General features: G+C 51.0%; 3 long non-coding RNA genes across 4 annotated transcripts; 1 reads left to right on the forward strand and 2 right to left on the reverse strand.

Moving 5' to 3' along the window:
* Positions 1-257: 257 nt before the first annotated feature.
* Positions 258-3,528, reverse strand: LOC132250695 (uncharacterized). The gene is made up of 2 exons (XR_009462288.1): positions 1,752-3,528; positions 258-1,218 (listed from the first exon to the last, which is right to left on the reverse strand). It is a non-coding gene; the product is annotated as an uncharacterized LOC132250695 (long non-coding RNA).
* Positions 3,529-5,804: 2,276 nt separating this feature from the next.
* On the forward strand, positions 5,805-8,486 carry LOC132250697 (uncharacterized). The gene is made up of 2 exons (XR_009462291.1): positions 5,805-6,559; positions 6,776-8,486. It is a non-coding gene; the product is annotated as an uncharacterized LOC132250697 (long non-coding RNA).
* Positions 8,487-8,561: 75 nt separating this feature from the next.
* Positions 8,562-15,046, reverse strand: LOC132250696 (uncharacterized). 2 transcript variants are annotated; one of them, XR_009462289.1, is made up of 3 exons: positions 14,882-15,046; positions 13,810-13,995; positions 8,562-10,346 (listed from the first exon to the last, which is right to left on the reverse strand). It is a non-coding gene; the product is annotated as an uncharacterized LOC132250696 (long non-coding RNA). The 2 variants fall into 2 exon arrangements; XR_009462290.1 differs by having other exon boundaries at positions 14,869-15,046.
* Positions 15,047-23,465: the final 8,419 nt, after the last annotated feature.

Genomic DNA, 23,465 nt, shown 5'->3' on the forward strand with positions numbered 1-23,465 from the left:
CCCCGGCTCCCAGCACAGAGCTGATGACTGAGCTCTCGAGCTCCGCGCAGCTGTTTGTAGTCAGCCTGAGCTCTGGGCAGCTGCAGCAAGCAGCTTCTGGCTCCACAGCTCCGGCATCAGCTCCGTGCTGGCAGCTGTGCGGGCCGGGAGCGGTCTGAGGCCTTCAGGGGCGCGCGGCGGGCTGTGGCCAGCAGCCCTGGCACGTGGGTCGGGGAATGCAGGCTGGCAGACTAGAATTAGGCACGGACGCGTAGCGGTTAATTAAAGATTATTTTACTTACACCGTAGATGGTCGCGGTGCAGGCAGGAGAAAACTTTGCTTAAGTTGCAGTTACAAAACTCGTACGAACAAGACCCATAGAAAAACTCGAGCCTCTTGAAATAACTCGGGCAGAGCTCTGGATACACACACACAAAGCTTGTTAGGCTCCGTAGAATGAGCGCGCAGGGAAGGGTACGTCAAGGGATCAAGCGGCGACGGGGAGAGGCTAGAGGTTGATCAGGCCCCTGTATCCTCCTCTAAGGCACACACGGGGTTTGTTAAGCTCCACAGCGCACTTAGAGTTCTCCACAAGATGGTTAGGGAGTCTTCCTTGGCGGGGTTCTCCTCGGAGTTCTCCAACTTGGGCGGAAACCGCTCAAGCCTCTTATACGGCTAGCAAGCCAATTGCTAGCCGCCACGTGGGAATAATTTAGAACTGGCCAATAGTGGGACACAAATTTGCATCCGAATGGCGGGAACTCCTTTGCACCGGGGTTTTTCTCTCTGCAGCTGAGAATTGCACCGTGCAAAGAAAGCTCCTTGTGGCGGGAAATAATTCTGCAGTGCTGAAGCACACACACAATCATACACTTGGGTTATGACAGCAGTGACTGCGTATGCACCTCAGGGCAGCGCAGCCTACCCCTGAGTTACAGGAAAGAGCTGCAGTCACTGGAGGCATTATGGTTGGAGCAGGGCATGGGAATGATGTGCGTCCAGGCAGAAGCCTAGGCAACTGCTGATGCGTTCTGTCTGCTGAGCGTACCTGTTGCTCGTGGTGCCTTACCCGTTTCCAAGGGACCGGCACAAGCCCTGCACACCTGCCTGAGTGCCCAGTGCCCCTTGCAAACCCGACTGCTCCTGGGGGGGGGTGCTTCTGCCCCAATTCCCACTTCTGTCACGCTGCGGCTCCTCGCTGACACGCTGGCTCCAAGGACGGGTGCACGAGGAGGAGCCTGAAAGAAAGGGGAAACCCACGTTAGACAGTTTCACGCTAACCGCACCGCAGTGGGTAAGATGACCCTTGTAGGCTGACCCAGCACATTTCCATTAAGCGTTCTCAAATCACCACAAAAAATGGCCAGTTTTCCCCCACACAGACCACCACGTGCCCTTAAAAAAGGTTTCCAAATCCCCACACCATTTCCATGACACAGCAAAACCATATTTTCATACACTTACCCAATTACCACAGTTTGCACAGGTCCCACAACACAGTCACACAAAAAAAGTTCCCAAATGACCCGAAAATTACCACACAATTTTCTACACACATAGTGACAATATATCCACCCGCATTTCCACAAAGAGTTCCACGAACCCAAATCACCAGTTTTCCATGCAAAACCACCATATTTCCAAAAAACAAGGCATCACACACAATTACTCCCCCCCCCCCCAAAATCACATTCTCAGACATTAGCAGAAACATGCTCCCAGACCACACTGCACTCCCCCAGCACCACCACGGTCCCCCGGCCATTCCCACCCGCACTGCCCGGAAAGGGTCCAAGCTCCCCGCGCGACCCGCCGAGATTGCCGCCCCGGGCCCGCCCGCGCAGTCACTGGCCGCATCCGGCACAGGCTGCAACCCCCGCCCCAGGGGGCAGGGCAATAGCTGGGAGGGCGGCAGGGATGCCCCTCCCCCGTCAGCGAAGCGCGGCTCTGCGGGGCACGTGTTCGCCGCTCCAACATCGCCGGGGGAGAGTGCGCATGCGTAGCACGGAGACGTCAAAAGCACGCATGCGCGATTCGGGATGTGGCGCATCACGCCTGCCCATCAATGGGCAACGCAAGCACGCATGCCTTGGTAGGATTCGTGAAACCGTTTGCGCATGCGTTGTGGGAATGAGGAACCGTTGCCTGGCTTTGAAATTATTAATGGATTTCCATGGTTATACAGGCACTGACAACAGGACGATCGCCGAAACTAATCGAGGCACTAGTTTCTCAAAGCTCACTGGAAATGAGTACTACAGTTCCCGCCGCTCCTCCCAGCCAAGCCAATACTCAGGGGAAGCGAGAGGCAGGGACACCCCCTCCCCTCTCACTGCGGTCCCGCAGCTGCAGCCAAGTGGGGCACGGCACTACCGTATGCTAAACCGGCAGTGGCGTTTAGGAATAACTGGGGTAGGCCCAGCGCGCATGCGCAGCACGGGGCGGCCTCACAGTCGCACGACGAAAATATCGATGAACAGCCATGAATACGCAGGCGCACTTGGGAAAAGGTGGGCCCTCGCGGTTCCCGTCAGTGGGCAAAGCAACTACGCGTGCGCAAGACTTGTTATACGCGGATCAGCTGAATGCCTAGTGTATCGATGTCAAGCAAACTGGTGCATGCTCAATGGGAGCAGGCAAGAGCTATCGATGGCCGATGTTCCGAATTGGCGCGTGCGTCCTGAGAATCGGGAGGCTGTGCCAGAGCAGGAGTTATGGACGGGTACCCATAGTTACAGGGACAGTGATGGCATGACTAGCGCCGAAACCGTCAGGGCCCGACTCTAAGTATGCATGCGGACTGCAAATGAGCCCTACAATTCCCACTAGGATCAATACTCCTGGCGGTGTACCCCACCCTACGTCTCTCCCAGCTGGGGACCACACCCACGCGGGCCGTGAAACCAGCGTTGGGCCCTGACGTCAAGAACAGCAAGAAATGAGCTTCACGAGCTAGGCTCCCAGTCGTGTGACGAAAACATCGATGAGCGGCCATGAATACGCATGCGCACTACGGAAGAGTCGGTGCATAGGGTTTCGCGTCATGTGGGAAAGCAAGTACGCATGCGCGTAGAATGACAGCTTGATCCGGCTGAACTCTGAATTCATCGATGGTACTGCAAGGAGCGCATGCGGCCCGGTCGCAAGCAAAAGATGTCGATTGCCGATATCCTGGATTGGCACATGCGTCGTGAGACTCATGCGTTCCCATGGTTACAGAGGCAGTGACGGCATGACGTGCGCTGAAATTCTCAAGGCGCCGATCTCAATGTGCATGTGGACTGGGCATGAGCGCTACAGTTCTGTCTGGGGGAAAGACTCGTAGGAAAGGACAGGGACACTCCCTCCCATCTTTTTCCGGGGCCGCAGCTGCAGCTACCGAGGTCACAGCGGCGGTACCTGGGAAAGCGGTCACGGCATGAAACTAGCGCTTCTTGAGACCCAGTGCGCACGCGCTGTAAAAGGCACGCTCCCACTCAGGCGAAGAGCTAGCGAGCAGTCACGAGTACGCATGCGCATTTGAAAAGGTGCGCTGCAGCGCCTTTGCCCTTGAATGGGCAAAGCAAATACGCATGCGCGCGGTGATTTGCAGCTAAACACGGAATTTAGTAAGTGGGATGACTCGCGCATGTGCGCTGGCCACAGGCAAAATACATCGAACGCTGATCTTGTAGATTGGGGTATATGCTGCGCATGTGTAGTGTGAATAACGCCTACAATCAGCTCTGGTTGGGGAGCAATACTTCGGGGAAAGAGGAGGGCGTTCCCCCGGTACTCCGGACCCGCAACCTCAGCCAGTGCGAGGCACGAAGCTGCCGAACGTGAACACATGTGGCTTTAGCCCATCGCTGGGGGACACCCATTGCACACCCGCAGTAAAGGATTGGCGCCCCATGGAAAAAGTGTCAGCATCGAGGCGTGGCCACGAGTACGCATGTGCAAGTGGGAAGAGGTGGTGCGCGGTATTTACCCTTCATTGGGCAAATGAAGCACGTATGCGCTGGGCGGGGAGAGCCCCCCCTCCCCAGTTAGGTACCTAATTCATCCATTCTAGTGCTTAAGTGAGCCTACGCTGTACTTGCAGTAAACGCATCGACCCCTTATTATATAGTTTGGGGAAGCTGTACGCCCATTCGTTCTGGGAATCAGGGGCCGCTACCAAGTGCCAATACTCGGAGAAAGAGGCAGGGACGTCCCCTAGCCTGTCGCTCCGGGCACGCACCCGCAGGCACGTTGTTAAACTCTGGGGAGACCCAGTGCGCATGCGGAGTAGAACACCAGCGCCCAATCCAATGACCAAAAGCAGCTATAAGTACGCATGCGCACTTGTGTACGGGTGACCACCGCGTTGTCCCAGCAATTGCCGAAAGAATTCCGCACATGCCGGCCTGACAGGCCGATGATCTGAAAACCGAATTTATCGATAGCGCTGGTTACTACACATGCGCAGTGGTGGCAGTGAAAATGCATCGATCGCCGATATTGTCGATTCGCATGTGTCTTTGGAATCACAGGGCGGTGCCAAGAAAGGGAGTCATTGATGCGTTTCCATGGTTACAGCAGTAATGACGAGAGGACGAGCATCGAAACGATCACGACGCCAGTTCCGATGCGCATGCGGAGTAAGACATCGATGGCGTCCAATTCTCGCGGGAAGACGAAGGGGCAGAAATGCCCCCCCCCCCGACCTCTCTCTGTCAATTGGGGCCGGAGCCGCAGCTGCACGGGTCGCGAAGCCCGTGTGCGGGAATGCGACCTGAGTGCCATTTCTCCGGCGGCCCCAGTGCGAGCACGAGTCCAAAGCTGGTTCGCAATCGTGGGACGAAAACATGGATGACCGACCATGAGTACGCATGCGCAGACAGCACATGTCCTTTGCCCACGAGTGGGCGAATCAAGTACGCATGCGCACGGAGGTTATGGGCTGATTAGCAGAACACTGCATTCATCCATAGCGGTCAGTTCGCATGCGCAGTGCTCGCCGCGCAAAGACATCGATCGCCGATATTGCGGATTGCCGCATGCGTCTTGGAAATCAGGGGGCGGTGCCGAGTAGGAATTACTGGTGTTTTCAAAGTCACCATGGCAATGACGACACAACCAGCGCCGAAACTATAGTAGAAAATGAGCGCTACAGTTCCCTCTGGGACCAATACAAGGGCAACGGGAAGGGGCCGCAGGCTGACCCCGGCGCCGCTCGCTATGTGGGAAGTCGACTGTTGCGTTAAACCATCACTAGGGGACACCCAGCGCGCGTGTGTGCATAGGGCAAATGACCACGTTGTTAAACCATCATTGGGGAGACCCAGTGTGCATCCGGCGCGCACAGCCGTCTCCCAGTAGGGACTGGCCATGAGCACGCATGCGCACTTGGGAATAGGCGGCACCACCTTCGCTGATCAATAGGCAAAGCAAGTGCGCATGTGTCTGGCTGCTAGAGGCTGAACACGGAGAAGTGCGCATGCGTTTCGCTTGGAGGCCAAACACATCAATTACCGGTATTGTGGATTAACGCATGCGTCCTGGTAATGGGGGGCGCTGCCAAGTGCTGAACGCATTGAGGTTTCCATGGCTACCGAGGCAGTGACAACAGGGCTGACCTCCAAAATTATCGAGGCCTGAGTCCCAACGCGCATGCGTACTGGGAACAAACACAATAGTTTCCCCGCGTCCAGTCATTAATCGAGGGAGAAGAGAGGGACGCTCCCTCCCCTGTCACTCCGGTTCCGCAACCGTCACCGAGCAGAGCCGGTGTGCCGGAAAGCGGCCGGGTCGTCAAAACAACGCGGGGCGGGTTGGGGGGGGGGGGTCATTAAACCACTGCACATGCGGAGTAGAGCTGCCGGATAACGAAAGTGGCCGTGAGCCGCCATTTGCCCGCATGCGCACTTGGGTACGGGTGAGCACCGCGCTTGCCCATCAATTGGCAAGGCAAGTTCGCATGCTCATCACTGACAGGCGGATCAGCTGAACGCCGAATTTATCGATACTAGGTTAGCGCGCTTCCGCAGCGCCCGCACCCGCATCAGTTGTCGGCCCTGCGGCCTGGCTGCTGCGTCTTGCGGATCAGGCGCCTCCGCTCCCGCCTGAGCTGCGCGGCCGCAAAACCGCCTTGAACAGGAGACCGTGGCCGAGGCGGGAGGATGGTCCCGGCGCCCCTGGGTGTCTCGCTCCGGCCGTTCCCAGCCCCGTGCTCGACCGCTGCTCCCGCCCCCACCCACGGTTTGGCGGGCGGGCGGAAGACGGGCTCGGGGGTGGGGCTCTCGCGGCGCCCGGAGGCACTGGCGTTTCCGGAGCTGGTCCCGTCGTTCGCTTGCGGGTCTCCGTCCAACCGCCCTCCCCCACGCGTTGGTTTTGTGGAAAACTTGGCTGCAAATTAGACAGTTGCTCGTTTCCGCTTCTCTGAGCCCCTTGTGCGTCAGACCCGTGTGTCCAACCGATTCTCAGACTTCGTATTTCATCAAGGGAAATTGTCCTCAGTAGCCACTGGAAGGCTTCACATGTCGCATGTTATCAAACCTCTCTTGGAATCTGTGCACAGGCCGTGATATACGTTTGATCCAAAACTACCTGTGAAAGGTCTTTCTGTGGGGACTGGGCGGGAGAAAGGTGGAATGAGAGAGTTAAAAGTGAAATGTGACGTGCCAGGGATACAGGCACACCCTTACAACTTGGAGGCTGTAGAGGACAAGTTGTGGCAGTGAAATGTCCTGCAATGGAGGTGACCAAGGAATGGCACAGGATGCAGGAGTGTTGGTGTACAGCTCGCTAATTAATATCCTATTTCCTTCCTAGGTTTTCACGCTCTCAAACCCCCCCTCTTTGGCACGGACCGCAGCATCACCCTGCAGCATAAATCTAAACCCACTGGGAATGGACAAGACGACTCCCTTTCTGTTACAAAAAACCCTTTTCCCAACACTCGGCTGAAGTTCTCTTCTTTAGTTTCATCCCGTTGCTTTTCGGCCTGTCATGATGCTCCCGAGCAAGTTATGACCTCAGAACGACTTAGGGCAGGGCCTGTCAACCGGTACTTGGGAAGCCTGCAGGGGGCACGTGGCAGTGGAGTGGAGAAGCTGGGGGCACTTGCAGCAGCACTTCTGATTTTGCCACCGCAGCGCTTTGTTTTGCTGTGGTGGACCCCCGCTCCTCCTCCATCTGCCACTGAGGAACCCCTCCACCCACCGGCTGGGGGACTCCCTGCGTCTGGGCTGGCCGTGGGGGGGTACCCCAACCAAAAAAGGTTGAAAGCCCCTGCCTTAGGGTCTATTGCAGTAGTTAGCATCCCCAGAACACAGGACAGCCCTTTGACCACAGGCAGCCCCCACTGCCAATCAGCAGTGAGGAGTGCCAACCACCTTAGCCAACCAGCAGCTAGGGGTGGGCGCACTGTGACTGGGTAGGACCCTGCTCCTGCCGGCTGTGCACTGCCCTACCCCCTGGGCACAGCCCACAGAATTGTGAGGGCAAATCATTAACATATAAATTGCCACCAACTAACTGAAAAATGGAACTTTTCCCATCCATTCCTCATTCAGAAACCAAGAGGAGGCAAAGTGTTTAAAGCAGGATAGTCCAGTATAAAACAGGACCAATGGCCACCCTAAATACACCGCCCTAAACACCCCACTCCCAACTAGCTCTGGAACTGGAAGTGCTAGCACAGGGCATCTGCACTTGCATTTCCATACTTACCTGGCAGCGGAAATACCATGACCACTAGGACGGTTTTCCTAGTCGCTCAGGATAACTGCTTTTCTGGCACAGGGTAGTACCTGCGGAGGTGACATGTAGTTAACCTCCGATGGTCATTTCCCCTGGGAAGATCTTGGCTTTATGCCCACTTTACTGAGATGGGAGACTCCTCTCTGTCATGACCCAAAGGGTATGATTGTGTGTGTGCTTCAGCACTGCAGAATTATTTCCCGCCACGAGTAGCTTTCTTTGCACAGTGCAATTCTCAGTTGCAAAGAGAAAACCCCGGTGCAAAGGAGTTCCCGCCATTCGCATGTAAATTTGTTCCCCACTATTGGCTGTTCCTAAATTATTCCCACGTGGCGGCTAGCGATTGGCTTGCTAGCCGTATAAGAGGCTTGAGCAGTTTCCGCCCAAGCCGGAGATCTCCGGGGAGGACCTCATTTAGGAGGATTCCACATCCATCTCGTGGAGAACTCTAAGCGTGCTGTGGAGCTTAACAAACCCAGCGTGCCTTAGAGAAGGATATAGGGGCCTGACCAACCTCTAGCCTCTCCCCGTCGCCGCCTGATCCCTCGACATACCCTTCCCTGCATGCTCGGTCCACGGAGCCTAGCAAACTTCGTGTGTGTGTGTGTGTGTGTGTGTGTGTGTGTGTATCCAGAGCTCTTTCCGGGTTATTTCAATGGCTCGAGTTTTCTACGGGTCTTGTTCGTGCAAATTTTCTTTTCGTTTGTAACTGCAACTTAAGCAAGTTTTCCTGCCTGCACCGTGACCATCTATGGTGTAAGTAAAATAATCTTTAATCAACCGCTACGAGTCCGTGCCTAATTCTAGTCCGCCGTGCTGAATTCCCCGACCCACGTGCCAGGGCTGCTGGCCACAGCCCGCCGCGCGCCCCCAAAAGCCTCGGACCGCTCCCAGCCTGCACACTCTCTAGTTTGCTCCTGAGGCCATATGGCTGAGGACGAGCAAAACTTGAGGGCATCTGAACCCCAAACCTCTGAGCTTGGTGCTGCACGTAAGATGCCTGCCAAATGATTTGGAAGCATCTGAAGCCCCAGGTGGTGGTGGAGGATGTTTGCTGGTACTAGGGTCACATATTGTTCTTGAATGACTCACGGATTTGGAATTGATTTGGCCTGGGACACAAGAATATTACAAAAAAATCAATCAATCAATATTTTTTTTTTAAATCTGTACTTGCATTTCCATGCATAAGGCTGACTTCATTCCAGTCATAAGGCTGACTTCATTGCGACTCTAGAGCTCAAAAAAAAAAAAATGCCATTTATAAACTATTGCATCTCCCCATCAGTAAGTATTTCACCTACATAGACATGTTTTGTTTCATTAGGCAAGCTACATTACTAACTTGCATCACACTATTAGTAGTTTCACCAATTCCCAAAAGCTCTGTAGCAAGGTCTCCCTCAACTGTCCCATTGCTTTTAGCAGTTATAATATTGGACACTTGGTAAAGTAAGTCTTAAAACTGACTTCATATTTGCCTTGTATTTGACATTGCACCTTGCTTGCTCCTTTTCTTTGCGCACCTACTTGGAGAACATGCCAGCCCAAGTCCCATTCCTGCAATTTGTGCTGCTAACACAGGTTGGCTGTTTGTGCACTGAAAAGTGACTGCTTTGACATATCTTCCAGAAATAATCACAACCATCTTGCCTAAAGCATATCACCTTGTAGATTAGCAAAACAGATAAGGAATGAAGTTATCCTCACCCACTGCACAAGTGGACAGTTACTCAGCCACAAGATGTGACCATCACCCTAGACTCAGGTCTGTAAGGCTGACGCTCATGTTTCAAGCAACACTGGTCCTCACCTTTGTGGGCCTTTAAGTTCGTGGTCTCAAGGGCTCCAGTGGAGCCAGTTTCAGACTCAACATCCAACATCTTCCACGGACAGTCTTTCAGAGATGTCCGATCGTGTTGTTTCATCCAGCTCCTGACTGGACCTCTGTCCTGAGAAGGATGCTTCCAGGAACTGGGATGCCTCAGCTGAGTTCTGCATCTGCTCATAAGTGCCAGAAACCACAGAGTCCCCATGCACTGTTGTCTCCATAGATGCAGCATAGCCGAGAGAAAGTGCCATTTCATCCTGAGCAATTGGTACATGAAGCTTCAGGTACATATGGAATTCAGTTTCAATTCTGGCCCTGAACTCCCAACTAATTGCCATCATGTTGATTTCATATGCTTAACAGAATATGTTCTAGCCAAGGGCTGAGAAGCAACTCACGAATACAGAATTTGTAAAGCCCTCTTATAGATATGCAAGATCGGCGACAAGGAACTTAGAGTTGACAACAAGGTTAACTACTCCATCCTCGCCATCTTCCTCCCCGCCCCATCCCCCCCCTGATATTTTTAAGTATTGTTTGAAGCAAAGGATGGTAAGCAAAGAGACACTTAGCCATGTTAGCTTCAAGTCAAGTAATTGGCCGAGTAAATTAGCACCCTATAGACTAACTGGAGACAACATATACTTGCACACACAGAATTAGATAAAGTGAACTTCAGCCCATGAGAGCTTTGTGCTCTGTGTGCGTGTATTTACACACATGCACACACTTTGGTTCATCTATAGCGCACACTTTCCTTGCAAATTCTGTTCTTATACTATTCAATTGTACAACTTCAAGGCATTTTTCCTTGATAGTTGGCCAATTAGAGTCCAAACAAACAGGGAGGAAAAGATGTTTATCATCACACCGTAACTATTAATTGCCTGACTCCTGTTCTTGCATTGTCTACATGTAAACCTTGTGCATCTCGTAGGTCAATTTACAGCTGATGGGCCTGAGCAGCCAGACTGGATACTTAGAGGTGTCACTAAACCTGTCTTGGGGTATTTCAATATCAAATGGGCACATTTGCAGTAGCTTGTACAAGTGATGGTTTGTTTGTCAAACCCCAGACAATCAATGAATGATTCAGACATTTTTAACACCCTATACCTTGGGATGTTTGCTGAGGGAAGTGTTTGTCATGTACAGGACATCTGTTCTGTACTTTTTTTTACAAGTTTCTCTTATGATGTATATTTAGCCTTCTGTTTCCTTGAGGGCTATGCACACAAGTTCCAGCTCATCCGCTCTGGCCAGGGAGAGTCCAGAGCAGGTGCAGAGTGGGCTGGGGTTGGGGCTCAGGCTGCGCACTGCTGGCAGTAGGGGGAGGAACCACAGGGCACACGGGATCTGGGCTATTCAGGGTAGGCAGTGCTGACCAGCCCACTGCACCTCCCCAGAACCACCTCAGTGGTCCACAGGTCCAAATAGTTACCAGCCCCTGGCTTACATCAACGTCCAGCATATACAAAAGACACAGGGAGCACAGACAGAGGAGGGAAAGGCGGAACTGAAACAGATAGACACCTTAAAACTCATATAAGCAAAGAGCAGAGGACAAGGAAGCATTCTCTACGCTCCCTTGCAACTCCCTAAAGGAAGCTGAGAAACAGTAGTGCAGGCCGGGACAGGACATGGGATTTCATGTAACTTTGTGAAATGTCTATCTTTGATTACTGATTATGGTAAATATTTATTTTTCAATTAACTCGTGTTTATGTGCAAGAAGAGACATTCTCCGTTTGGGACAGGTGTCTCCTCCCGATTTAGTTTTGCCTCTGTTGTTTTTCTGTGATTTACCTTGTTTTCCAACGACACTTGTGTTCTTCCTGGTGGTTAATCAGTTTCTAGCTACGTTCCAAACTTCGTAGAAGTGGATAACCTCTCGTCCCTGAGGAAGGTCATTCAGTCCAATTGGAACTTTCTGATACCAATAATGAGCAGGATTAACAGGATTTTCCTGGCAATCACTGCTGGGGACTCTCTTCTCTACAACTAAAAGAATGCTTTCAAGATGCGGGACTAAGGGTATAACACAGCCAGTGAAACAGCTAACAGCGCGCGCTTCAACAGTGAGAAATCATTGACACCAACTGCTGCCGTGCCCAGTTTACGTGAGAAGTTGAAGAGAAACAGACCTTCTCTTTGATGCCTGTTTGGTGAGAAATCATCACCTTATAACTAATTACTGGACTCTGCTTTGGTTTGGGCTCATTTGACTTGACTTTGAATACTTCTAGTACATAAAGCCTTTCTATCACTCATTGAAGGAGGTGTCATGACAATCCCTAGACCAGTCCAGAATCCTAGCTTCCTATTTGCTAAAACACCCCCCACAACACTACCGAAACACCCCCTCCCCGTGTCCATTCAGTGCCAGGTCCTTCCCACCCACACCACCACCCCTCTGGCCACAGCTGCACCACATGGCCTCGCTGCACTGGCCACCACAGGAAAGCGGTGACTGCTCACGCATGCGGTGAGTAGAAGGGCCGGGACAGGCGGTGCAGAGCAGTGTCCCAGCAGCACCAGCTCCAAGGCTCGAGGATGGAGTGGCCAGGCTATGGCACCGCGCACAAAACACCTACCCACCCTACACGCTACTCCATGCCCTGCCCCGCACGTGCCCACAGGAGATCCCACCCACAGCACTGCTGCCTCCGCTGGGCAAGCGCCGGCCTGGCAGCCACGAGGGCCATGCACAGCACCCTCAGCCTGTTCCACCCTGAGCCACCCTAAGGGATGACCCCAAATGCATTGGCTCCAAGCTGCCACTCATGCGCGGAGCACACAACAGTGCTGCAGCTGGGCTGCTGTGGGAGTGCTCCTGCTGCCCATGGCAGGCACAGGGCTCTGACACTAGGATCCTGTCTCAGAGCAGTACCTGGGAAGCGTGTGTGCAACACACACCATATAACACTGCGGGCACCCACCTCACACACGCTGCTCTAATGACCAGAGATCCTGGTTTCCCTGATAAAAAAATTGCTTATTCTCCGATAAATAAACCCTGCTGCTAATTCTCTGATAAAACTCCCTAAATCCATGATTAAAGTGAAAGGCCCCTCACTCCCCTGCACACCCCCCTGACCTCCCCAGCCGTGCCGGAGGGAGCCCCCAGCTGCCAGGGTTACAGGACCCAGGCCCACAGCTCCCTGCCCCTGACAGGAGGCAGCAGCTCCTTCAGTAGAGCAAAGCCCAGCACCCCCCACCCACTGCCTGCCTGCTGTGGGCTCAGGTTGGGGGGCGCCAGCTCCCTGCTGCTGCGCACACTCCTGAGAGACAGAAGGACCCATGCCCCCAGATCTGTGTGTAGCTGAGGACAGGCTGCTAGCTGTGGGCTCCCAACCTGCTGCCCTTCCCCAGGGCCTCTGCAGCCCACCAGGTGACCCATTTCTGCAGGGAATGCCAGGGCCATCTACAGATATCTCACTTTTCCATGGGAAGAGGGAAACCCGGATCCCTGCTGACACAGAGCAGAGTGTTTGCCCTTTGTCTCCTGGCTGCAAAGCCCAGCGTTAGTCACAGGGTGCCAGCACTGAGAGGCGTTCCACCCCTCCTTGCCTTTATCTCCAGGCCCTGCTTGAAAGACCCCAAGCAGGGACAAAACAGGGCCAGTTTTGGTACCTGTCCTTGTCTCCTGGCCCGGGGAAACAAGTGATGTACAGAGAGGAGCCCTAGGGCAACCCAGGTGCAGACTCTGGACAGCTGCAGCAAGAATGACACGGCCACGGTGAAGCAGAGGGGCCGGGCAGTGGCAGCACAGACAGAGGAGGGAAAAGGGAAACAAAAACAGATAAACAGCTTATAGCTGACAGAAGCAAAGAGCAGGGGGCAAAGAAGCATTCTCCCCCCTCCCCTACAACTCTCTAAAGGGACCTGGGGAACAGGGGTGCAGGCCTGCTGCAGACTGGGACAGGACAGGGGATCTCACGGAAGCCTTCTGAGGAAGCACGAGACTAGGAGAGGCTGACAGAAGCTGTCCCAGGGGCTGGGTGGCTAACAAGTGCAGAAACTTGCACAGATCCAAGTGCTCAGCACCTGGTCCAGGCACAGGCAGGGAGAATACAAAATCTGTGGGGTCTGGGCCCCCAGTATCCTGCGAAACAACGTGCAGGTCATTGTTTTTGGAAGGTGCTACAGGAAGTTAGAGGCAAGAGCTGCCGTCGCTGGACGTGTTACTGCTGGAGCAGGACATGTGGACAATGTGTGTCCAGGCAGAAGCTGAGTGTCCAGTGAGCGTGTCAAAGCAGAAACACGTACTCACCTGTCGCCCGTGGCGCCTCGGGTTTGCGAGGGACCGCTGCAGGCCCCGCACACCCGTCTGAGTGCCTGGAGCGACCCTTGCAGACACGACAGCTCCTGGGGGCCCTTCGGCCCCAAGCCCCAATTCTTTGTGGTTGCGGCTCCTCGCTGACACGCCGGCTCCAAGGACGGGGGCACGAGGAGCAGCCTGCGAGAAAGGGCAGACCCGCGTTAGACACTTTCACGTGAGTGAAAGCGCACGCACTGTTTACCGCACCGCAGGGATAAGATGACCCTCACGGACCGGGCGCAGCACACTTCCATTACGAGTTCTCATATCACGACACAAAAAGGCTGGTTTTCCACACAAAACCACCACATGCCCTCAAGACAGGTTTCCAAATCCCCATGCCATTTCCCTCACACAACATAACCACGTTTCAGTACACTTACCAATCAGCACAGTTTGCCATCGGCCCCACAACACACCAATCACACAAAAAAATTCCCAAGTGACCCTAAAATATCCACCCGTTTTCTTTATACAAAATCACCATACTTCCATACACGTTTTCACAAACAGTTCTCAAATCATGAGTTTTCTAGTCACAGTATTTTTTTTAAAGTCCTTTATCACCACACAGAATAATCCGTTTTCAAACAAACAAAGGAACAACCCCCTAATCCCACAACCCTAACCCACAAACGTTTCCATGCAAACGCTCCCAAATCACCACACCAAATGGCGGGTTTCCCACGAGCCCACGCACGTGCCCGCCCCGCCCCACGTCCCGCTCGCTGGCTCCGCCCCGCCCCGGTGCAGACGACGCCCCCGACCGGGGCCCCCCGGGGCCCGAGGCCGGGCTGGGCTGGGCCGGGCGCCCCGGGGGGCGGGGCGGGAGCGGCGACACGGCGCAGGCGCGGGGCGAGCGGTGGCGGGAGCGGCGGCACCGCGCACAAACCCGGCCGCAGCGCTGCTGCCTCCTCGAGGCAAGCGCCGGCCGGGCAGCCACGAGGGCCCTGCCCGGCGCCTCGGCCTGCTCCGGCCCGGGCGCCGCTCCCGCCCGCGCGTCTCGCTCACACGTGGCCGTTACCAGCGCCGCGCCGGGCGCTCCCGCACGTGGTCGCCACAACAGCCGGTCGCAGCTCTCGCGGACCGCCCGGTGTCCGGGCCAGCAGCGGGACGTGGGCTCCGGGCACCGCGGACCCGTGAGGCGCACGCGGACAGCGGAGCGGGGCCGCTGAGGGGCGGAGTAGGACCAATCGGCGCACAGAAGCCCGCACACCCCCCCCCCCCACCGGTCCCCGGCAGCCAATCAGAATGTAAACAGGAGGTCAGGTTCCTGGTCCCGCCTCCCCGCCACAGGCCAATCAGAGCAAAGAAGGGCGGACTGGTCGTGACTGCGCCCAAGCGGCTACTCCACCCAATCGCCTCACTCCTCACGCTGGCCAATGGGAACACGAGCCTCCGATCCCGGCCTTGCTGCGCTCCCGCCCTGAATCCACGTCCGTGACTCGTGCGTCCGCCGCGGGCACTGCCCGAGTTACGCCGCGCACGAGGGGGCCTTTGTTCTTCTCTCGCTGCCTTCATCTCCCCCCTGCCTGAGCAACCGGTGCGCGGCCCGAGCCGGGTCTTTTTTTCTCTCTGCCCTCATGTCTTGGCTGCAAAGCCCAGGTTCAAAAGCAAGGGAGCAGCACAGGGCAGGTTTTTACTTTTTCTGGCTTGAAATCCCGGCTGCTCCGGGAGAATACATGCATATCTATATCACCATCCCCATCTATAGAGACAGAGTGAGAGATAGTAGCAGGATCACACACGAACATATCCTGATTGGATACATGTCTTTAGTTTCAGGTTTTTGAAGTAAGTACGCAATAAATAACACCATCAGGTGAATCGAATCCCCTGTTCTCAATAATCTCAATTATTTTACACCAAAGATCCCAAACTCTCCCGTAGAATTGAACTGATGTCTCGTGGTGCTTCCTGAACCAGGTTTTTCATAGCCATTTCTTTTTAAAACAGAAAAGTGTGTTTTGCCAAGTGCGCTCGAGGGAGGTTTCAGCGTCAGCCCAGCAGCAAACAGTCCTTCCTGGGGCCCACGCGCACCCCCTTAGCCCACCACCCGGCACGTCGAGGAGACAGGGAGGCTACGCAGGCGGGAGTAGGAGAGAAAAGGGCACTGGGACAGACACGGCTTCAAGCTTCAACACCCACCTCAGGAGAGAGCCTGACAGGCCCCGCAGGGCGGGGAACGCAATCTCCCTCACGACCCGCCGTGGTCGGCGGAACAGGCTGCGGGAGCGCCCGGGGGCCCGGGCCAGCTGCGGGACGTGGCCCAGCGCATGGCTGACCTGCGAGCGCAAAGACGAACAGCTAAAGAGGGCTGCTAAGCATCCAAGTCGGACCAATCAGCACTCAGAAGACTGCAGCCCACCCACCGTTTCTCAGCAGCCAATCAGAATGCAAATGAGGAGGGCGTGTTCCTGAACCCGCCTCCGCCGGCAGAGGCCAATCAGAGCAAAGAAGGGCGGAGCGGCCCTGATCCCGCCCAAGTGACAACTCTACCCAATACCCAGAGGCCTTAATATGGCCAATAGAAACGTGAGACTCCGATCCTGGGCCTGCCAGCTGTTCGGGCTGGGATCAATGTCCCGGGAATCGTGTGTCCGCCCCGAGCAGCGCGAACCTGCCTGGCCCCGGCCGCGGGCACTGCTCCGGTACCGCCCCGAGCGAGCGAGGCCTTTTTTCTTCTCTCCCTGCTTTTATCTCTCGCCCGCCTGAGCTACAGGTGCGCGGCCGGAGCCGCTTTTCGTGCTCGCGCTGCCCTCCTCTCGCGGCTGCAAAGCCCACATGGAAGCAGAGGGAAGTAGCGCAGGGGAAGATTTTCTTTTCTTTGGCTTGAAAACCCAGCTGCAGCGCGCAGGTTGGAGCGCAGGGAGGGCGGCACGGAGCCGGCTTTGTTCCGGGTCCTCATCTCCGGGCTCCAAGCCCCAGGAGGGCAGCGCGGAGCCGCCTTTACTTCCTCTGCCTTGAAGCCGGGCTGCAGGGCCGCGGGTGAGCCGCAGCACGGAGCCGGCTTGTTCTCCACGCTGCCCTGCCCGGCGTGGCCACAGGAGGGCAGCACTCAGCAGGGATTTCCCCTCGGTGCCTCGACGTGGCGGCTGCTGCGCCCAGCTCGGAGCAGGGGGGGCAGCGCCCACAAGTGTATTTCTGACACTCGCCGTGGGTGCACAATGCCCCTGTTATAGATGTCTGAGCTGCACTTATCATTGTAGGTCGGGACGCAAACATCGACATACGTATCTCGATTTCCCCTTCTGTAGGCAGTAATGGGGTCACTGCTAATTATGGCACCTATCCTACACACACACACACACACACACACACAGATTCCTTGTGTGAATCTGATATCTTTTATTACCAAATTTGGGTTGGTCTAATAAAAGATACCAGATCCAAGGAACCTTGTCTGCCTATATCCTTAGACCAACACGGCTACAACCTACACGCCATTTCCCAAAGCAAGCACACAACCATTAACACTGTCACTTCAATCCCCTCGGCTCAATATTTTACTTAATTTACAGTGACGTTCCCCAACTCTCCACTAGACTTGAAGTGATTCCTTGCACTTCTCACTGAACAACGGGTTTTTCTTTTCTCCTTCAAAAAGGGGAAACTCTGTGGAAATCTTGCTGGCACCGACACAGGTCGGACCGGAGCCCGCCAGGCAGCACCGGTCCGGAAGCGCGGCGCGCGGCTTCGGGCAAAGGGGGACGCCGCCCCCCAGCTCCCCGCGGCACAAAAAAGTAAATAAAAACCACTAAAGAGTCTAGTACTGCGAGTGTAAGTGGTCTTTGTTATAAAAGAAGAAAATGATGGAACCAAGTAAAGCTAGCTGGTGAAAATATTGTTTGAAAGCTCACCCCCCGTTACTGGACTGTTCCTTTCTATCACAGCCCTATGCATTATTTTAGTAGTCATGTTTGTGTATGTAGGCAGGAAATGCAAAATGGAGTAAATGTTCCAATCAATCTGCCCATAACTCCCCCTCAGCCTCAAAGATGGATAGCAGTCAATGACATTTAAGATTCTCACTGCCCAAGGTTATGTAGTGCAGGATGAAAACAACCCAAGACATGCACAGCTATGTAAAGGCTAAAATGTAAAATAATTTTCTTACACTGGCAGATCACACAAGTGTAGGTCACCAGCGAAGAATTATAGGTCTCAAGCGTGATCAATGACTGAACCACCACAAAGAAAAACGCAGACTCTGAATTTGTATAAGCCTAAACAGTATGAGTATACGCATGGATTTTTGCTGTATTTGGCTACGACAGATAAAATGTTTTTATGGAAACCACTAATAGTGTTTACAAGTAAAAGCTGTAATAATTTCATGTTTTATCTTTTAATGAGAAAAATCCAATTCTTTATGGCTATTTAGAATATGGTACGGTGACAACAAGACTGAGTATGCTAGAGTGGAAAAGTATAATCTCTTGGTGCCAGCCCAGATCATTTCCAAAGAGCATGTCACCACAGCCACTGCGCTGCACAGCCTCTACAACCCTACCAACCCCGAACTGGTACCTGCACCTACTGTTTTGGTCCGGCCTTGTTGCCAAAGACTCCCTGCTGCCACACACTGCCTCTAATGCCCGGGTATCTGAGCAAAAGAGGTAGTGTCATCTATTCCAGCTGTGCTTTGTCAGGGACCCACCTGGGTAGGTATGTACTGAGAAAGTGCCTGCCACACTAGATCCCACATCAGGAGGTCTGACCTAATCTGTGAATTCCAGTGAGGTGTGGATATGAGCCAGGCACCTACATGCTAGGCACTGGTTTGACACAGCCAGTTCTGCATGTGTGTAGCTGCAGCTCTTTTAAACCTTAAAAAGTTTACTGGAAGAAAAGTGGTTACAGACCTTAGACATTTCCAGGGACAAGCTGTAGCTAAGTAGATGTTAATGTTATACTGAAGGTCAGGCTAAGTCATAATACTGCCTTTTGGTACGTGCAACACTAATTCCAACTTTAGTTCAATGCTCCCCTACCCTTTATCCCAAACTCATCCCAATCTCAAACCCCAAACATAAAACTGAAAGGTGGTGCTACCACTTCTGTCCCAGATTCTTCTCTCCAACAATTTATTTTTTTCTCCCCAGCTGCTGAAATGTCACTTCAACTGCATAAACACATGGAGGAGTTAAGAGTTAACCTTATCCACTGCTGTAGCTGCATGATTTTTCAATACTCCTGTAATAATCCTTAGAGGTTCCTTGCTTGTATCAATTCTCTCCAAAGAGAAAGCATCCCAATTCTATTGTCCTTACTGGTAGGTCATTACAGAAGGAATAAGAAAAGAAACTTTATATAACACTAATTACATTATCAGATTAACATCTTCACTAATCGGTGCTGCCTAAATCATTTGTTTTGATGGTAATATGCATAGATTCTACTTTAAAGATCAGGAAACCCAATTATGTCAGAGATGCCAAAATCTGATTCCAGAGGATTAGTCTAAAAGCAAATTAGCAAGGAAAACCTTCTCTATTATATGTCTACAAATTAAAATGCAAAGTTCTATTTATATATATTGACAGTAAATCAGATGACTTCAATGTCAGTAGTCTATGAAGACAAAAATAATTAAAGATCAAAAATTTTATTTTCATATTGATAATAAAAATAATTCCATGAATACTGTAAACCATTGCATAAATGCTATAGTGTAAAAAAGTTTTAACAAGTGTTAACAATTTTAAACAATTCACTACAAGTATATGATTATGCATTATAAATAATACCTTCTGTACTAAGAACAATTCAATTCACAATATCATTTCTGCCTATACACTCAGAACATTAATGCTTCCATAAATTAATACAAGTGAAAATTTCATATTCAGTTAAGGTCTTACGTTGACCGCAGTTACACAAATATATTATGACAATAATATTTCTACTTATATTTAATACTAGGATATTCTGCATGGCAATACATAACAAAACAGATATGTTTTAATAATTTGCTATTCAAAAAGACTAATTTTAACAAACCAGTAACATGCATTTTGGGATCTATCTGAAATCAGCAAATATTCTGTTAAGATTACAGTTCTTAAAAGTTAAACCATGAGAAACTGTAATTTTAATCTGTTATTCCCCAGGATAAAATAGTCATACATGTGAGAACATAATGGCATTCACATAAAAATTTGTACTTTTCCACACACTTACATGAAAATCGGTCACATTTTCTTCAAATACAAAAACAAACCTAACAAGTTAGTGTATTTTATATTTATATAGTATTTGTTATTCCAACAAATTATGCTGTATTTTTGCTAAAATACATTTAGTTCATTTAGTTTCCAGATAGTATGTCACCAGGACAAGAAAAAAAAAAAATCACATATGTAAAGATTTCCCTTTTAATATTTTTTTTTCCAACAATCACCAATTTAAACGGTGCATATTTCATTATCCTGCATTTAAGAGTGTCACTGTAAAATGGATGCAATTATTCCTTATTGGAGTTCATTGACTGGAAAGAGAGCAAACAAACAAAACCAGAAAATCTTGCTTATAAATTCCTTGCAAAAAAGTGTTCCTTCAAAAAATTATTATAGCATTTTCATGTGAATGTTCAACATGGTGCGTGTAATTACCTAAGGATATTTCATTATAACTAAAAATAAGATGCTCGATCTGAGAATTTAAATCACAGAAACATTTCTTTGGTCTTTCCTCCACACTTGACAAAAGATTCAAATTTTAATGCATCCAAAATTCAATTCAATAGAAGCTGAGGGGAAACATGTGCAATTTTTTCCTCATTGGTAACTATACATTACTTAAAAATTGGCTGATTTCATTCTAAGAAGGCAGCACTTGCAAAACTCTGAATGATACTGTGACAATTTGTTTTGCCCTTGCTGTTAGCTTGTTTGGTGGTGTCCGCTAAAGATTTTTTTTTATATATATGAAAAAGAAAAGACCAAAGAAAAAGAAAACAGAGAAAAGGCTTCAGGATAATGGGTAAATGCACAAACATCTATCTATCTAGATATAGAAGCATCGGATCACTGTCTCTGATTCAATTCGGCTGAATCTGAACCTGAAGTTTGATGCTGAGTGGGAGAATCAGCAATTCAGACATCCACACAGCTTTAAATGTTTTTTCTACATACCTCGAGGTACCGGTGCGGCTTGCGAACGCTGCGATGCTGGGGCGCATGGAGCGTCCCACAGGAGTCCGGGGGGGCCTGCACGTGCTCCGTGGCAAACCCGGTAGTGGACTGGAAATACTTCCGGCACGCTTCCAGGCCTGCCAGGGAGCATGCAGCCCCCCGCCCAGCTCTGCAATCAGCTGCAGAGAGACCCCAGGTGTTCCCCCAGACCCAGGAGGCACCAGTCGCCGAGTCAGGGGTGGGGGGGCACCTCCCCCCCCCCCCCCAGCGGACCCAAAAGTGGACTGGAAGTGCTTCTGGTCCGCTTCTGGGTCTGCTGCTGAGCGCACTGGGGAGCCCCCTGCGCTCCTGTGGGACAGTCCATCCACCCCAGCACCGCAGCATTCATGACCGGCCTGCTGCCTTGAGGTATGTAGAGAAAACATTTAAAGCTGTGTCTGTGTCCGAATCACTGAATCTTTCCAAATTGATTTGGAAGGTTCCCGCTCAATTCGGAGAGATTAAAGGGTTCTCCAATTTGATTTGGATTCTGAGATTTGGCCACCGAATCGGGCTGAATCTCTGCTGAATCAAATCAGGGACCGAAGCTTCACACAGCCCTAATATCTATATCTCTCTACATATCTATATATATAACAAAGGTAACACAAAACTGTACTTCTGCATGTTTTAAATAAAGAACTTAACATTGATGCAGGAGGCCGTGTTTCATTAGGCAGGATTTAAAATATTAAAAAGAAAATCTTCACTAAGAATTTTAGTTACTTCTGCAAGAACGACAGCTGCACAACATTGTTCCATATTCTACATGGATTTAGTATAACATTCACTGAAATCAACTGCATGTTTTAAAAACATTTACAGTAATTTTACACATCACTTCCTAATTTGGTCACTGTTAAAATGTCTTACCTATTTGCTTTGCTTGAGCCAAAATGTTATTAATATTCAAAAGAAATCTTTGGCAAAGATTACACAAGTGTAGAAGTACATTAATACACACAGCAAAGCTTAGTGATTGAAGTAGCATTTAATTTAAAATGTAAACTAATTCCACTTATATATTAAAGAAAAATCTTTCAAAACAGACAATATGCTTTGGAAAATGAAATTATATTGTAATGTTACGTTGATCTCATAAACAATTTTGGTAGGATTTTTTTTTTTTATAATTGTATGAAAAATGCATCAAGCTACACTATTACGCCCAAGTTTAAACCCTATAAATCCTGTAAAAGTGTGCTACATGTGCCTTTATATTTCTAAATTTTCTATTAAGTGTTTCTGTTAAAAAAGTTCATTCATTTGGAGTTTTAGTTCCCCCCTTTCTTGCTTTCAAACATTCTCCATGTTCTCACAGGTTGATATATCAGTAATCAGGGGATGATGATTCTGTAGACTGAATGACAACATTAAATGTTCATTTTTGCTAGCCAAGGGTCTGCCCAATGTCTATTGATCTTAGTTGAGATGCAGTGATTTCAGGGAGCCTGGAATTGGGGCCTGTATTCTTTAACACTGATACAAATATCTAAGACATGATGCAAGAAAGTGTTTGGTGTATATCTTGCTTTTATTGCAACACAACTAAACTTCAAAAATTAAGGTCTTTGCTGTTTATATAAATGAACTTCTTGCATTGAATACTATAAGATCGTGGTATATACATTATGTAACACAGTAGTAGGTCATTTCCATGTAAGCTGTACTTCATAGATTTCATAGATTTCATAGACATTAGGGCTGGAAGGGACCTCGGAAGATCATCGAGTCCAACCCCCTGCCCAAAGGGCAGGAAGTCAGCTGGGGTCATAGGATCCCAGCAAGATGAGCATCCAGTTTGCTCTTGAAGGTGTTCAATGTAGGTGCTTGAACCACCTCCGGTGGCAGGCTGTTCCAGACCTTGGGGGCTCGGACAGTAAAGAAATTCTTGCCTATGTCCAGCCTGAAACGGTCTTGTAGTTTGTGACCATTCGACCTGGTCATCATCCCTTGGGGCGCTCTGGTGAACAGACGTTCCCCCAGATACTGGTGGTCACCCCTGATAAACTTGTAGGTGGCCATCAGATCACCCCTGAGCCTGCGCTTTTCCAGGCTAAAGAGCCCCAGGGCTCTCAGCCTGTCATCGTAGAGTCTGCTTCCCTGACCTCTGATCATGCGCGTGGCTCTTCTCTGGACTCTCTCAAGCTTCTCCACATCCTTTTTGAATTGTGGAGCCCAAAACTGGACGCAGTACTCCAGCTGCGGCCTCACTAAGGCCGAGTACAAGGGAGAATGACGTCCCGGGATTTGCTTGAGAAGCATCTATGGATGCAAGCCAGTGTTTTGGTCGCTTTACTAGCTGCAGTATCGCACTGCAGGCTCCTGTTCATCTTGTGGTCAATGATGACCCCCAAGTCTCTTTCTTCCATAGTGCTAGCCAACATAGCACTGCCGAGCCTATAAGGATGCTGCTGGTTTTTTTTCCCCAAG

Source organism: Alligator mississippiensis, chromosome 5 (assembly GCF_030867095.1).
Source record: "Alligator mississippiensis isolate rAllMis1 chromosome 5, rAllMis1, whole genome shotgun sequence".
Lineage (NCBI taxonomy): Eukaryota > Metazoa > Chordata > Crocodylia > Alligatoridae > Alligator > Alligator mississippiensis.